Source organism: Haliotis cracherodii, unplaced genomic scaffold (genome assembly GCF_022045235.1).
Source record: "Haliotis cracherodii isolate W230 unplaced genomic scaffold, xgHalCrac1.p SCAF_5, whole genome shotgun sequence".
NCBI lineage: Eukaryota > Metazoa > Mollusca > Gastropoda > Lepetellida > Haliotidae > Haliotis > Haliotis cracherodii.
In genome coordinates this window covers 23,093,143-23,108,728 of record NW_027266308.1, presented here as the reverse complement: position 1 = coordinate 23,108,728, position 15,586 = coordinate 23,093,143, and the positions used below count along the sequence as shown (strand labels likewise).

Genomic DNA, 15,586 nt, shown 5'->3' with positions numbered 1-15,586 from the left:
TGATCTCATTTTCAATGTTGTTTGTATTGATGGTTGATGAGTGTCAACCAAGCGAAGTGCTATACCAAATTGGCTCAGACTCAATGGTTTCAAGGACAGGCTATCTGAACGACCACTGCATCGAGTTTAGGTGCAGTGTGTTGAGAAGGAATGCAACCCCGTGGAGTCTTTCGCTTGGATGAAGTCGGCTGGCCTGGAAAGTGAAACAGAAGACTTTCTGTTTGCTGCTCAGGACCAGTCACGTTCCACTGGAAACCGTCAATATGTGATTTTGCATCAAAATAAATATGAAATGTAGATTATGCAATGAATTTAATGAGAATGTCCCAAACCATTGTCAGTGGATGCCAAGCTTTGGCACAAACACAGTATCTTAAGCGACATGATGGAGTGGCGCGATCATTTTATTACCGTCTTCGATCTGCTTGTGGTTTTGACAAAGAGGTTCATGGTACGACCCCGGATATGTTGAGGGCGTCATTGAAAATACTAAATACAAAATTCTTTGGAAAAGGCCGTATTACAGTCAGATTACCATCTCATCCTACCGGGTACCCATTCCCTGCTGGATGAACAGAGGCATATTTTTTAAAAGTCACATCCAAGGCGACACCACATGTGCTACGTGAACTTCAGTATGTGACAGAACCGAATCCCTGGAAACGCTCACCATATGGTCACCCATCCACCCATCACCTAATTCTGAGACCAACGTTGTTAACTTCACCTGATTTGTGACCTGGGCGCTGTACACAAGGCAGCTTGCCCCCACTTGCAAATATACCTAAAACAAACACATTTTCTGCATCTGTGGCCCAAAATCCTACTGCAGCTGTTTCAACTACTTGGTAGGACGTACGTTGTAGGCGTCCCAGCAGTTGCCATCAATAACGTTGACCTTGAAAAACGCTATTCCATCCACCGGGACAGTCTTCAGCCGCACATTTCATGGAATGTTAAGTTCCATCCCCGCTCGGTTTTGTTTTTATTTGAAATAGTTCTACATTCCATGAAATGAAGACTCCGACTCCTGGAATAACGTGTCTTCGAGAGAGTCAAGAAAATTAATGGCATCTTCCGGCGACGAAGTTTGATCCTTGCTCGTTTATGTTTTCAAGTAAAAGAATATCTTTACAAGGACCGCTTTAATTAAACCGATTAATTAATGACAGCGGCAAGATGTTTTGCTATGGAACTTTTCCAATCAGAACTCATGTTCCGGTAAATGATTCATTATAATACCATTTATTGATTGACTTCCATGTGAGGCAGTCCCCAAGTCATCCATAAGTCAAGTCGAACCTCAAGTCAAGCACGTAACGCTCATCTATCAATCGGTTTGTGTCGCGATTCGGACTCAACCTTGAGCGTCAGATCAAACTCAAAGTCAAAGTCAACATGAGTGAGGTTGATCGTCATATTTGGTAGCCCAGAGTGAGGTTGATTTGAATGTCTGGCTCGGGGGTAACCAGTCTTCACTCCGAGTGTGTTTGATTGTGAAGACTGGTTACCCTCCGAGTGTGTTTGATAGTGACGACTGGTTAACGCAGTGTATGTTTGATTGTGAAGACACGTTATACCCCCGAGTGTATTTGATTTTAAAGACTGGTTGTTCCCGAGTGTGTTTGATTGTGAAGACTGGTTGTTCCCGAGTGTGTTTGATTGTGAAGACTGGTTACCCCCGAGTGTGTTTGATTGTGAAGACTGGTCACCCCCTTAGTGTTTTCGATTGTGAAGACTGGTTACCCCCCTAGTGTTTTTTATTGTGAAGACTGGTTATCCTCCGAGTGTTTTCGATTGTGAAGACTGGTTACCCCCCCTAGTGTTTTTGATTGTGAAGACTGGTTACCCTCCGAGTGTTTTTGATTGTGGTGACGACTGGTTACACTCCGAGTGTGTTTGATTGTGAAGACTGGTTGTTCTCGAGTGTGTTTGATTGTGAAGATTGCATACCCCCCGAGTGTTTTTGATTGTGAAGACTGGTTACCCTCCGAGTGTTTTTGATTGTGAAGACAGGTTACCCTCGAGTGTGTTTGATTGTGAAGACTGGTTACCCTCCGAGTGTGTTTGATTGTGAAGACTGGTTGACTATTTTGGTACCTGACGGCAATAGAACTGTATACACCTAGAGGCTATCTGTGGTGGCGTATTTTGGATACATGCGCGTTTGGTTAAAAACTCCCACGTATTCTTGATACCTCTGCTAACTTATTTATGAATGAACGCCCCCGTTATACATATGTATCCATGTCGTGTGAGGCAGACAAGTCGAATACAGCATTCAATATCAGACTCAACTAGCCATTTATGACATCCCGATCCGTCATATATTGATCACAGTATTGATGTCCAATAACGCTGATGACCGTGGCCTCCTTCAACCCCTGGCTATCGCTGTACCTGCAACGTGATGGATGACTTTCGTCGTGGACGACAGCTCGAGATTACATGCATAATACCACGTGTGATGCTTGTATTGTACTCGCTAGCGTAGAAGGTTTACTTCTTCCCGCTCTGTGTTCCTTCTACACCTCCCTTCCACATTCCTTCCGTCTCTCTCTCTCTCTGTCTCCCTCTCTTTCTCTCTCTCTGTCTCTCTCCTATACCCCTTTACAGAGAGAGTGAGAGAGAACGAGAGAGAGAGAGAGAGAGAGAGACAGACAGACAGACAGATACACCGCAACTTCCATTTCTCTGCCTCTCCTATCTCCTTACCGATCCATACCCATCTCTCTCTCTCTCTCTCTCTCTCTCTCTCTCTCTCTCTCTCTCTCTCTCTCTCTCTTTCTCTCTCTCTCTCTCTAATGACTAACGGGATCGGGTGGTCAGGCTCGCTGATTTGGATCGATGCTCATGATTTCAATCGCTGGACTATCTGCTCCAGACTCGATTATCCACAGACCGCCGTCATAAAGCTGGAATAAGAAACAAACAAACATCTCGTCTACTGTGTGTATTATGCATTCGTGTTATATCGCGAGTAATATATTTATTACGGTTTCAGAAAAGATTCATAAATGAATACTTAACTCACAATGATGTGGGTATGACCTTTGATAAACATTGGTACTTTGAAGTCAGTCATTAAATTTGTCATATTCTATAATACTGTCTGCAAGATAATAATACGGTCACTGGGGTCTATAGAACCGTCTGCGAATGAACTTGTAACACGCAATCGTGTTCCACAGGGTATGCGCGTTTGCCAGATCCAGAACCTAGTGGCAGCGTTATCCGGATTCAGATGCTGGTAAATCCGGGTTAATCCTGGACCGGGGAAAACTATTTCATCTATAATTTATCTTTGAATGGTTAAAAAGCCGAAAACACAAATGCAGGAAGCTAGAAAACAACTTGTAAATGTCTGTCACGTAAAAATGGAAATTGAATGTCATTTTTCTCTTATGAAATGTCAGCGCATGTGTATCCGTGAGTTAGTAGTCCTTCATCGCAGTCGACGTAAGGCTGTGGTGATAACTTCACGGAACGTTGCTGCCGGTGTGGTACGCCATCCTACTGCCAAACAGGCTGTTTCGACCACAGCAGCCACCTCTTCTGACCTGCGCAGCCACTGGAGGATGTTTTCGCATTCAATTTGTCCCAGATTACTGACAGAAATAGTGCGCGGTTACTCTTCCCCAAGGGAAAACACAGATTGAAATCAAACATTTTTTGTCAGTTCAACCTTGAGATTGCGGCATGTCTTTAAAAATCCGATAGTTCTTGTCTAGAGACGTGATTACGTACACAGCAAGTTTGTTATTTTAGGCTAAGTATCTACACCCCTGCTAAACGCACACCGTTGGAAGGAGACAGCGGAGAAAAACATCCACGCTCGTTCTTTGTGCCAACCCTTTACAGTGAAAAATACCAGGAGGAAATCTATTTCTAATCTCGGCAAGAGGCAAATAGTTCATGTCATTATTTTTTGATCCGTTAAGCACAGAGTTGTTTCAAGTGATCGCACTCCATTTCAAAATTTGATTCAAATTAAATTGTCGATACTTTCGAACATTATTGATATCACCGTCAGTACTGTTACAAAAGTTGTCTCATCTGATCAGTGTTACTGCCCCGATTTGTTTCCAGTGATGACATCATAGCGAGATTTGGAGATGAGTGCACGTGATGTGAGAGCGAGATTTGTAGATGTGTGCACGTGATGTAAGATCGAGACTTGGGGATGAGAGAACGTGATTTGACAGCGAGACTTGGAGATGTGTGCACGTGATGTGACAGCGAGACTAGGAGATGAGAGCACGTGATGTGACAGCGAGACTTGGAGATGTGTGCACGTGATGTGACAGCGAGACTTGGAGATGTGTACACGTGATGTGACAGCGAGACTTGGAGATGTGTACACGTGATGTGACAGCGAGACTTGGGGATGTGTGCACGTGATGTGACAGCGAGACTTGGAGATGTGTACACGTGATGTGACAGCGAGACTTGGAGATGTGTACACGTGATGTGACAGCGAGACTTGGAGATGTGTACACGTGATGTGACAGCGAGACTTGGGGATGTGTGCACGTGATGTGACAGCGAGACTTGGAGATGTGTGCACGTGATGTGACAGCGAGTTTTAGAGATAAATCTACGTGCTGTCCCGACGAGACGTGGAGATACATGCACGTGATTGGGTGTTTTACAACCAGCTAAGCATAACATACTGCTGTGAGTGAGTCCGGACCTACTGCGTGCTGTCTGTGAAAGTCAGTAAATACATATCCCTACATCATGACGGAGGAATATATTTATTTTTTATTTTACCATTTATTTACCAATACATATATACGGGTAGATGAAGTGGTCAGTTATGGCCTGATGAGATGAGTTGAAAGCGCTAGCCAATCAAAACTGTGTTCAATCTTACCCCACTTATTTAATTATTACTATATATATATAGAAAGTCTACCCAACTCTTTGAAATCAGCATCAGGAAAATTATTTGTTTTAATTTTAATATTGTTTTTGATTGTGTAATAAAAGATTTCATAGACTATATGTTTCTCTAGAACACACAGTATACCACCAGTAAGAGTCAGGACTTTCCTGTGGTCTGTGTGCTGTGACGTGGTCTGTGAGATAGGTACACGGCTTGATTAAGTGATTTGTGTGCAGCATGGATAGATAGATGGGTCTGTGTACAACACGGGTAGATGAAGAGGTCTGTGTGTAATTCGGATAGATAAAGCGGTCTGTATGTATGCAGCGTTGGTCTGTGTGCAACTTGGGTAGATGAAACGGCGTATGTGCAAAATGGGTAGATGAAGTGGTCTGTTTGAAATCGGGTAACTGAAGTGTCCTATGTGCAAGACAGGAAGATGAAGTTGTCTGTTTGAAATCGGGTAACTGAAGTGTCCTATGTGCAAGACGGGTAAATGAAGTTGTCTGTTTGAAATCGGGTAACTGAAGTGTCCTATGTGCAAGACGGGTAGATGAAGTGGTCTGTTTGAAATCGGGTAAATGAAGTGTCCTATGTGCAAGACGGGTAGATGAAGTGGTCTGTTTGAAATCGGGTAACTGAAGTGTCCTATGTGCAAGACGGGTAGATGAAGTGGTCTGTTTGAAATCGGGTAAATGAAGTGTCCTATGTGCAATACGGGTAGATGAAGTGGTCTGTTTGAAATCGGGTAAATGAAATGTCCTATGTGCAAGACGGGTAGATGAAATGGTCTGTTTGAAATCGGGTAAATGAAGTGTCCTATGTGCAAGACGGGTAGATGAAGTGGTCTGTTTGAAATCGTGTAAATGAAGTGTCCTATGTGCAAGACGGGTAGATGAAGTGGTCTGTTTGAAATCGGGTGAATGAAGTGTCCTATGTGCAAGACGGGTAGATGAAGTGGTCTGTTTGAAATCGGGTAGATGAGCAGCAGCGTCTGTGAGTAGCATTGGTTGATGAAATAATCTGTGAAATATGGTTAGATGAAGCGCTATGCTTGCAACGCCCTTGCAAATTAAGATTTACTTCAGTTCTGTCAGGACAACCTGACACGACATAACCAGCAGCGACTGACTCGCCCACTCTATGGAGAGTTGCAGCATGTGTCAAACTTGGCAGTCTAGAGGTTCACCGGAGACAATCCCACCGGAACACATGGTGCCCACAGCACACACTGACAAGACTGTTACTCAGGAGAAGATGTTCATAGATGTTCACACACGTATCAGGAAGAGGTGTCTGTCCCCCATTAGGGACCGACCATTTGATATAAATTGTTTCCGATTTTTAGAAAATTATGCTTCACTTTGTTGAAAAAGAAAGAAATTGCCTGCGACAAAACTTACATTCTTGCAAAGTGTTTTTCTCAACAACAAAAACATTCAGGTTTATAGTTTTAAAAATATTCTGTTTTTGTTTTCTGGTTGTCGTATCTCGATGCAAACTACTTCAGCTACTTACAGCCTCCTTGTACACATACAAGTTACACATTAAGTTAGATATTTCAGCTGTTAGCGCCCTCTATGTACACAGAAATTGTTTTATCATATAATAGGTAGATTTCTCGGCAGGATAAAGCCAACGGATAAAAACGACATCCGTTGGGGTCATATGCGGATAGAGATGCAAATATCAAAGGTCAAGTAGGGACTACTTTCACTGTTTAAAAACAAACATGGCGTCGCCCTCGTCATTCGGCGATCGAGTCAGAATTAACCATCGGGAATCTGGGGATAATTGCTATCATTATCAAAAGAACAGTCTAATTTACTGAAAATCAGTGTCTAACTGTGACGTAGCTAAGGCATTTTATAAGTTTTGGCAACTTCAGAGATATAAATTTCGAAATAATATTGCGAGGGCATGAGGCCTAGCCAAACGGGATCAGTAGCAATATCTGTGCTTGTAGACCTCTGCGGCTTGAAACCTTCTCCACAAATTAAAATAGTTTGATTTGGCCGAAATATGTTACCTTGTTTCGTTTTGTCGCTGTGTGTACATCTGACTACACTTTTTAACGCTATGATAGGACAGACCGACTGTCAACAACGTCTGACCGTGGCCGTGACGTCTCATAGTCCTTTGACAAAGGGCAGTTACTCTAGCGGACAGACCGATGGATTGCCGCGAAAGGCAAATAAAAACAATTGTTGTTTTGCGTATATGCTGCTTCGCCACTGTATAAGACTAAGGCTACTGTCACTGTCCGACTGACACATCACTTACCTTGTGACGTAATAAATATTAATGCGCGCATTCCAGGAAAACTCCCAACGTTTCGGTAATGTATGTGAGAGAGGGAAATCGATTTTGAAGCACAGAATTAAAGAATGACATTCTATGATGAAGGGGTTATCACGCTTGTGTGTTTGGGAATGGTAAATATCCTGTATTAGGAATAAACACTATGTATTTAGCTCGCCAAGGCTCACTAAATACAATGTTTATTCCTGATGCAGGATATTTACCATCCCCAAACACACTCGCGTGATAACCTCTATCTATCTGACTGTTTAAAACTTCAGCTATTCACGCCCTGTATGTACGCAAAACAGCTCTATCTGACAGTTTATATACTTCAGCTATTCACACTCTCTGTGTACACAGAACTGGCTCTATCTGATAGTTTATTGACTTCGACTATTCACTCCTTCTATGTATATATCTCTGTTGATATGCAGAAGAGGCAGTAGTAATACTTTATAGTGCCGGCACACAGCCGGGAAGAGGCAAGTGTTCTGTGTACATAAAACTCCAGTGTGCTATGAGTATGATGGTTTTCTTCAAGCAATCACTCTTACCCGTCCTTGCCGACTGGTTTATCTCAGTCATGGGTGTTTATTGCCGAAGCGAATCTCCCAACTGAACGACAAAAGCCAGGGACTGATGGATGTCTTGCTCAGGGTTGGGCTGTCCAAATCGCCTACAGTGGTCTGTATAGTGTGGTGGAAGCCTTCCTCTTCACAGAGCCGAAGTTATTAAAGTACCTCATGCCTCAGCGCCCAGGGACGAATCAGCACTTCTCTACCACACATCATTCAAACGTCTGTATTCGCGAATACCAGGAATCCCTTGACCTGTTCTGTCCAGGGAAACTTCGCACTTTGCATCGGTTTGCTTTTCGAAGTTGCGCGTGTATTTGTTTACAATTTTGCCTTTTACACCCAATGGAATCTGTTTCGTTGGATAATCAAGACTGGTTGTTCTATCGTGTTGATGTTTTATATTTAATTCGACTTTTCTGTTGGTTGACTGGAAACCCGAGTTACATATTAAGCTCAGTAGCAAGTATTTATCATGCGGAGTCAACTACAAAAGAAATGTTTGCGCCGAGACATTAAAACTGCCCCAATATGTTGCATATTAAACATATTTCTTAAAAGTTTTTTCTTTAATTACAAGCAGCAGAATATATGCACGTGTACACAAAGGATACAATTCAAGATAAGCATGTTGTTGTAAGTTTTTAAAACAAATAGTAAATGCGCTATGGTGTAACTTGATTTTCGGATCCATCACATGGGTGTCTGGTTTGTTCTCATATCGTTGGGAAATCGAGACTGGTTTTTATCTGGTGTTGACGTATATTGTCAGTCATTTGACAATGACAATCACAGAACGTACAATGATCTAGAAGACTGTTATCAGTCTCTGTTGTCGAAATAAACTTAACCTAATTTATCTATAAAACTAGAAACTACTACCACTATCAGTACTACAAAAACCTTCACCCACAGAAAATGGGAGTGCATACATTATAACATGGAAGGCAGCGCTGTGAGGTCATGTGAAATTGACAGCATCTGCAGCGTGAGTGACGAGCGCATACTTCAACCGTTGGGTTACCCCACTGCCTGTCACAGATGGTCGGCATTAATGGCGTTCTACGTATTAACATTTCCTCATTTCCAAATCCCTTATGCAGAACAGGTTATGGTGTGTTTTCGAGGTTTCTGCAAAACACGTCCTCATATTCTTTTGTTCGACTCAAAACAGATACTGACTGTTCCCATGGCACCCTTGTACCCCTAGCAGCCAGTAACTGGGCCCTTCTCCTCCACGTACGGTTACCATTCGCAACGTTCCCCCGGCTAAAACACCTAACAATCCTCGCCTTTAAGTGCTTCAACAAACTAATCGCACTTGAGGAAACGAAACCTTCCGTAAAAGATTAGTTGGATTCCGTGATCGATGGCAGTAAGACTGGCCGTATTTGAGCATGGTCTCAGCTTTGTGAGACGACTAACCTGTCCGGGAGAGAGAGGCTTAATTGTCCTTCTATTGGTCAGCTGGCTCAACAGACCCCTTCGTGAGAGGCACTCCAGCCATAGACCACCCCTGATTAGAGACTCCTTGTCCAGCGTGTGTGCTCCACGAGGGCCTGTCCAGTTTGAGTTCGATAGCGCACCCCGGGTCACAGCAAGCGACTGAGAGATGACAGTCACCAGGTAATATAATCACTCTGTCTAATATTGATACCACATTATATCGCGTACTTTCAGATGTACAACATTCAATAGATGTTTAATTGTATCGTTATTCGTTTCGAATTCTTTTGATGGTACTTTAGGATTGGCGGTGTACTTAGGTACTTCGGTACTCATAGTACCACTGGTACTCGAGTCTACCAGGAAATGGAAGGTACCACGGTACTTGTACTTGTACTAGCTACTCTGCTATTCGGTGGCGGTACCGCGGTATTCATACCTGAATCTACCGAGCACCCCCGTACTAGAATCTACCGCGCTTGTCAGTGAAACCCACGAACTTCCTCTGTAAGAGATTATTTATTATATGGCTATAGAAACAATCACTGCCAGAACGAACGTTTGTGCACACGGTAACAACAGTTCAACGTTTAGGGGAGAGCCATTCACCGTGTGTAGTAGAGCGGAGAGGTGGTACTAGATCATTAGTCGCAAATCAATGTAGATATCGGGGGGAGTTGAACTTCCTGGCAGCCGCTGACACATTGCGAGGAGAGGTGCCTGTTTATCTGGGACACTGAAGCCCGAGGAGTCCCCTTGCCATGTAGAGAGTGGTAACTCAACCTTGAGACGCTCGACAACACTGGCGGCTTTAATGTGATGTAACAGCGAAGCCTCATGCCATTGATAGCTTAGCGGGAATGAGGTTGTTTCTACAGTGAGCGGTGTTTGGTGCCAGTAAGTAGTATTCGTGCCTTCAGGTTGGTTTCTTTCAATCTTTGTCAGACCTCAATTCCTTGAATTCGGCATGTCTGTGTTGCTATGTATTGTTGGAATTACGGACTGTTTATTCCCGAATCACATTACCTCGAATGTAACAATTCTACTTGATATATGCCCCTGTCAACCCGGGGTTCGATCGCGACACGGTCAACTCATCATACCCTAGGGTACCGAGGATGAGAGCAGGGTTATTCAGGAGGTATGTTGGCTGCACCTGAGACGGTATGTTAACCAGGATATAATAGCAAGAAACCGATTTATGCCTTTTTCACATCAATATCACATAACATACGTTCCAGGACTACAGGGTAGGACACAATTACATGTTTCTTTCTTTCCCACAAGGTAGACCGTTACTACATGTGGGGTAGGACGTTACTGTATGTTCCTTAATTTCCTGTAGTGTATGACGTTACTACATGTTCCTATATTCCTGTGGGTAAGGACGTTACTACATGTTTTATTATTTCCTGCAGGGAATTGAGTTACCACATGTTCCTATATTCCTATGGGGAAGGACGTTACTACATGTTTTATTATTTCCCGCAGGGAAGGGAGTTACTACATGTTCCTAGATTCCTGTGGGGAAGGACGTTACCACATGTTTTATTATTTCCTTCAGGGAATGGAGTTACTACATGTTCCTATATTCCTTTTGGGAAGGACGTTACTACATGTTTTATTATTTCCTTCGGGGAAGGGAGTTACTACATGTTTTATTATTTCCTTCAGGGAAGGGAGTTACTAAATGTTCCTATATTCCTTTTGGGAAGGACGTTACTACATGTTTTATTATTTCCTTCGGGGTAGGGAGTTACTACATGTTTTATTATTTCCTTCAGGGAAGGGAGTTACTACAGGTTCCTATATTCCTGTGAGGAAGGACGTTACCACATATTTTATTATTTCCTTCAGGGAAGGGAGTTACTACATGTTCCTGTATTCCTTTTGGGAAGTACGTTACTACATTTTTTATTATTTCCTTCGGGGAAGGGAGTTACTAAATGTTCCTATATTCCTTTTGGGAAGGACGTTACTACATGTTTTATTATTTCCTTCGGGGAAGGGAGTTACTACATGTTTTATTATTTCCTGCAGGGAAGGGAGTTACTACATGTTCCTATATTCCTGTGGGGAAGGACGTTACCACATGTTTTATTATTTCCTGCAGGGAAGGGAGTTACAACATGTTCCTATATTCCTGTGGGGAAGGACGTTACCACATGTTTTATTATTTCCTTCAGGGAATGGAGTTACTACATGTTCCTATATTCCTGTGGGGAAGGACGTTACTACATGTTTTATTATTTCCTGCAGGGAAGGGAGTTACCACATGTTCCTATATTCCTGTGAGGAAGCACGTTACTACATGTTTTATAATTTTCTGCAGGGAATGGAGTTACTACATGTTCCTATATTTCTTTGGGGAAGGACGTTACTACATGTTTTATTATTTCCTTCGGGGAAGGACGTTACTACATGTTTTATTAATTCCTGCAGGGAAGGGAGTTACTACATGTTCCTAGATTCCTGTGGGGAAGGACGTTACTACATATTTTATTATTTCCTTCAGGGAAGGGAGTTACTACATGTTCCTATATTTCTTTTGGGAAGGACGTTACTACATGTTTTATTATTTCCTTCAGGGAAGGGAGTTACTACATGTTCTTATATTCCTGTGGGGAAGGACGTTACTACATGTTTTATCATTTCCTGTAGGGAAGGGAGTTACCACATGTTCCTATATTGCTTTGGGGAAGGACGTTACTACATGTTTTATTATTTCCTGCAGGGAAGGGAGTTACTACATGTTCCTATATTCCTGTGGGGAAGGACGTTACCACATGTTTTATTATTTCCTTCAGGGAAGGGAGTTACAACATGTTCCTATATTCCTGTGGGGAAGGACGTTACCACATGTTTTATTATTTCCTGCAGGGAAGGGAGTTACTACATGTTCCTACATTCCTGTGGGGAAGGACGTTACTACATGTTTTATTATTTCCTGCAGGGAAGGGAGTAACTACATGTTCATATATTCCCGTGGGAAAGATGTTACTACATGTTTCATTATTTCCTGCAGGGAAAGGAGTTACAACATGTTCCTATATTCCTGTGGGGAAGGGCGTTACTACATGTTCCTATATTCCCTGCAGGGAAGGACGTCACTACGCGTTCCTATATATCCACCAGGGAAGGACGATACTACATGTTCCCTTAATTTTCTTCAGGGAAGGACGTTACTACATGTGCGTATATTTCCTGCAGGGAAGGACGTTACGACATTTTCCTATATTCCCTGCAGGGAAGGGAGTTACTACATGTTCCTATATTTCCTGCAGGGAAGGACATAACTACATGTTCCTATATTTCATGCAGTGAAGGACATTACTACATGTTCCTATATTTTTATGCAGGGAAGGACATTACTACATGTTCCTATATTTCCTGCAGGGAAGGACGTTACTACATGTTCTACTTTTGCACAGAATGGGAAGCTTTTAATTTTGGTTTAAATATCAGTCTTCAGGACGCCGGCCCTTACTTTGTCATAAACATATGCGCTTGCTTTTAACTACCAACTAGCGAACTGAAATGCATATACATCAAGTAAGTATTTCCTACACAGGAATAATCATCGTTTAGCATCCAGGCGCCAAGGGAATTGACTGCAGACGGCATCAATGGATTACATCTGTCTTTACTGTCTCAAATATCAAAGCATTGCCCGTCTTAGTTGATCGGGTTTGTTTGATCTCGTTCGGAAGAAATGCAGACTCCAGGTGCATGTGGGTTTTGAAGCATGGGGTAAATACACGGCCTTTGAGTAAAACCTTTAGTTTGTAGGTTTGGGCAGCTATGTGGAGGAGGGCCATTTGTCAGAGAGTGTTGTCTGCGCGCAGGTGACTTGCAGCAATCGTCAGAAGAGTGGTTGGAGGTTTGGGTTCTCTGATCTCGACAAGATCTCGTTTGTAGTTAAAGGGTTCCCCTAGGAACTGTGTGTACTGGTCTAGGCGTCTATCAACATATTAAACGGCCGTGTTCGACGTCCAGTACACGCATTGCTTGCTGAGGCAGACGCTGTACATGGGCAGCTATCATCTGGGGATGTTGCGATGATATATAGATAAGGTGTTATCAGGTACAGCATGTACACAACAGGCATCAAATGTTCAAGTCAGTGAATGGGGTTTAACGCAACAGTAAACACTATCCCAATTAGGCCTGTAAATACTTTCAGCACCATACCCGAGTGGGCTTCACCAAAATAGTAAACGTCGGAGACCTGCATCACATGGGTTTTATTCCCACATTTTGCTGACATGCCATGATATTTCTGAAATACTGTTCAAAGCGGCGTTAAAATCCAACTCACTCACTCACTGTAAATAATTTAATCTGGATCAGGCAAATCTATCAACCATGACACGCAATCAGCCATGTCACATGACCCCACAACCTGATCCTCGTGTTGGACGACTTCGGACCCACACTGATCCGGAATACCCACACAAACGTTGGGGCAAAGTGAATGTTTATTTCACAGGGAAATGAACTGCTAGTCTACTGTATTGTGTTTTCTATGATGACGTCTTCGGACCTAAACTGACTGAATTTCCACACAAACGTTGGGTCAAGTTAATGTTTATTTCATAGGGAAAATGAGCTGTTCGTCTTGTGTGTGTTCTGTAATGACGGGTTCCATCCCCGGCCGCGTCATACCAAAAGACGTTAAAAGATGGTACTTGTTGTTACCTTGTCTGGCGCTCGGCATTAAAGGGTTAAAGGAAGGACTGGTCGGCTCGGAGTCAGTATACTGTGTCTGAGTGGGGTATTCATGTTAAACTGCGGCATGGTATCTCAGTGGGCTAGCACTATAAATCGGCATCAGTCCGGTCTAGTACAAGCCGCCACACACACACACACACGTGCATGTACGTCGCTATATAAATGCAATAATCTTGGACGCGACGTTAAACCCAATTTCACCTCACCTCACCTCTGTAATGACGACATCGGATCTACACTGACAACAATTCCCACACAAACGTTGGGTCAAAGTTAATGTTTATTTTACAGGGACATGAACTGCTAGTCTATTGTTTTTTCTATGATGACGTCTTCGGACCTAAACTGACCAGGAAGTTCCACACAAACGTTGGGTGACAGTTAATGTTTATTTCATGGGGAAACGAGCTGCTAGTCTTGTGGGTATTTTTTCTATGATGACGTCTTCGGACCTAAACTGACCAGAAATCCCCACACAAACGTTGGGTCAAGGTTAATTTGTTTATTTCTAGGGGAAAGTAACTGCTAGTCGAGTGTTTCTTCTATAATGAGGTCTTCAAGAAGTATCTATGTAGTTTGCTGCCATTCAAGTTCATTTATCGCTCGACAGAACCAAACATCACGACTCTTTGATTCCGATCATCAGACTGAAATGATTTCACCATATAACCTTAAACCCCGAGGTTTATTGGTGTTTAATTGTCTTTGTGATTCTAGACCGCAGTAATATTGTAATGTCAAGACATGCTACCGGTGCTACCGGTGCTTACCCACATGTGCATAGTATGGAATCCTAGGGGGGACATTGTCGCCGTGCGCGCCTTGGTGAAGTTTGACATTTTTGCTTGTTTTTGTCAAGGCGACAACGCGACAATCACCCTTCTAGAATTCTATACATATGGTGTCATTGCTAATTTTAAGTGATCCATACTATGCTATTTCAAGTTATTGTTTATTTAGACGTGAGTGTAGAGTTCCTGCAACATTTGATCCTCGCGTACAACCATTCTTAAGATCCTTGAAACTTGGTTTAAGAAGCTACATTGACGTATACGATTCATTTACACATTTATGCATTCATATGTCTATGGATAATATTCGTTCACATGAGCCTCTATACATATGTGTGTATATGTGCATACGTGTGTAGAAATACATACGTGAGTATACTTGTCATGTGAACGCGTTACTCTAGTGTTGATATTTACACCAGGAGCAAATTTGCATCATCTCTAGAGCAGGTGCAAATGTAAATATAAATCTGCACCATGTGTATATGTTGCAATGTGAACGTTTATGTCAACATAAGAGGATGATCTAATTAATATCTGTTCTTTTGCCAACACCAAACAAATTGTCAACAGTTGCCAACTTTTATGCGTATATACAGAGTTGAGCGGACGGTGTTTTCTTTTGGTTTCAAAGGGTCAAAACTTTGTGTACAAATTAAATCGAACGAATGTTGCTTCAATTTTCGGTGAAGTAACTCTCTTCTCATTCAACTTTGATTGGAAAGCAACGTGTTTTGTGTTGAAAGTCGTAAACAGACTGACGTATATTTGTGCCTTACACAATTTACATACTTTATTTACACACCTAAGTCGATTTTCGTGTGAACGCATAGTAAATGTACATATACACA

General features: G+C 42.5%; 1 protein-coding gene across 3 annotated transcripts in view; it reads left to right on the top strand.

Moving 5' to 3' along the window:
- LOC139442966 (uncharacterized) overlaps window positions 1–15,586 on the top strand; it is a 62,032-nt gene that overhangs the window by 17,255 nt on the left and 29,191 nt on the right. Inside the window, exon 1 of one of the 3 annotated variants that reach the window (XM_071223890.1) lies at window positions 9,149–9,393. The exons of 1 other annotated variant lie outside the window; for it this stretch is intronic. The gene's annotated coding sequence lies outside the window, so the exon portion shown is untranslated. Of the gene's footprint in view, window positions 1–9,148; window positions 9,394–9,852; window positions 10,111–15,586 lie in introns of those variants that run through there. One more of the 3 variants, XM_071223891.1, reaches the window with a different exon arrangement.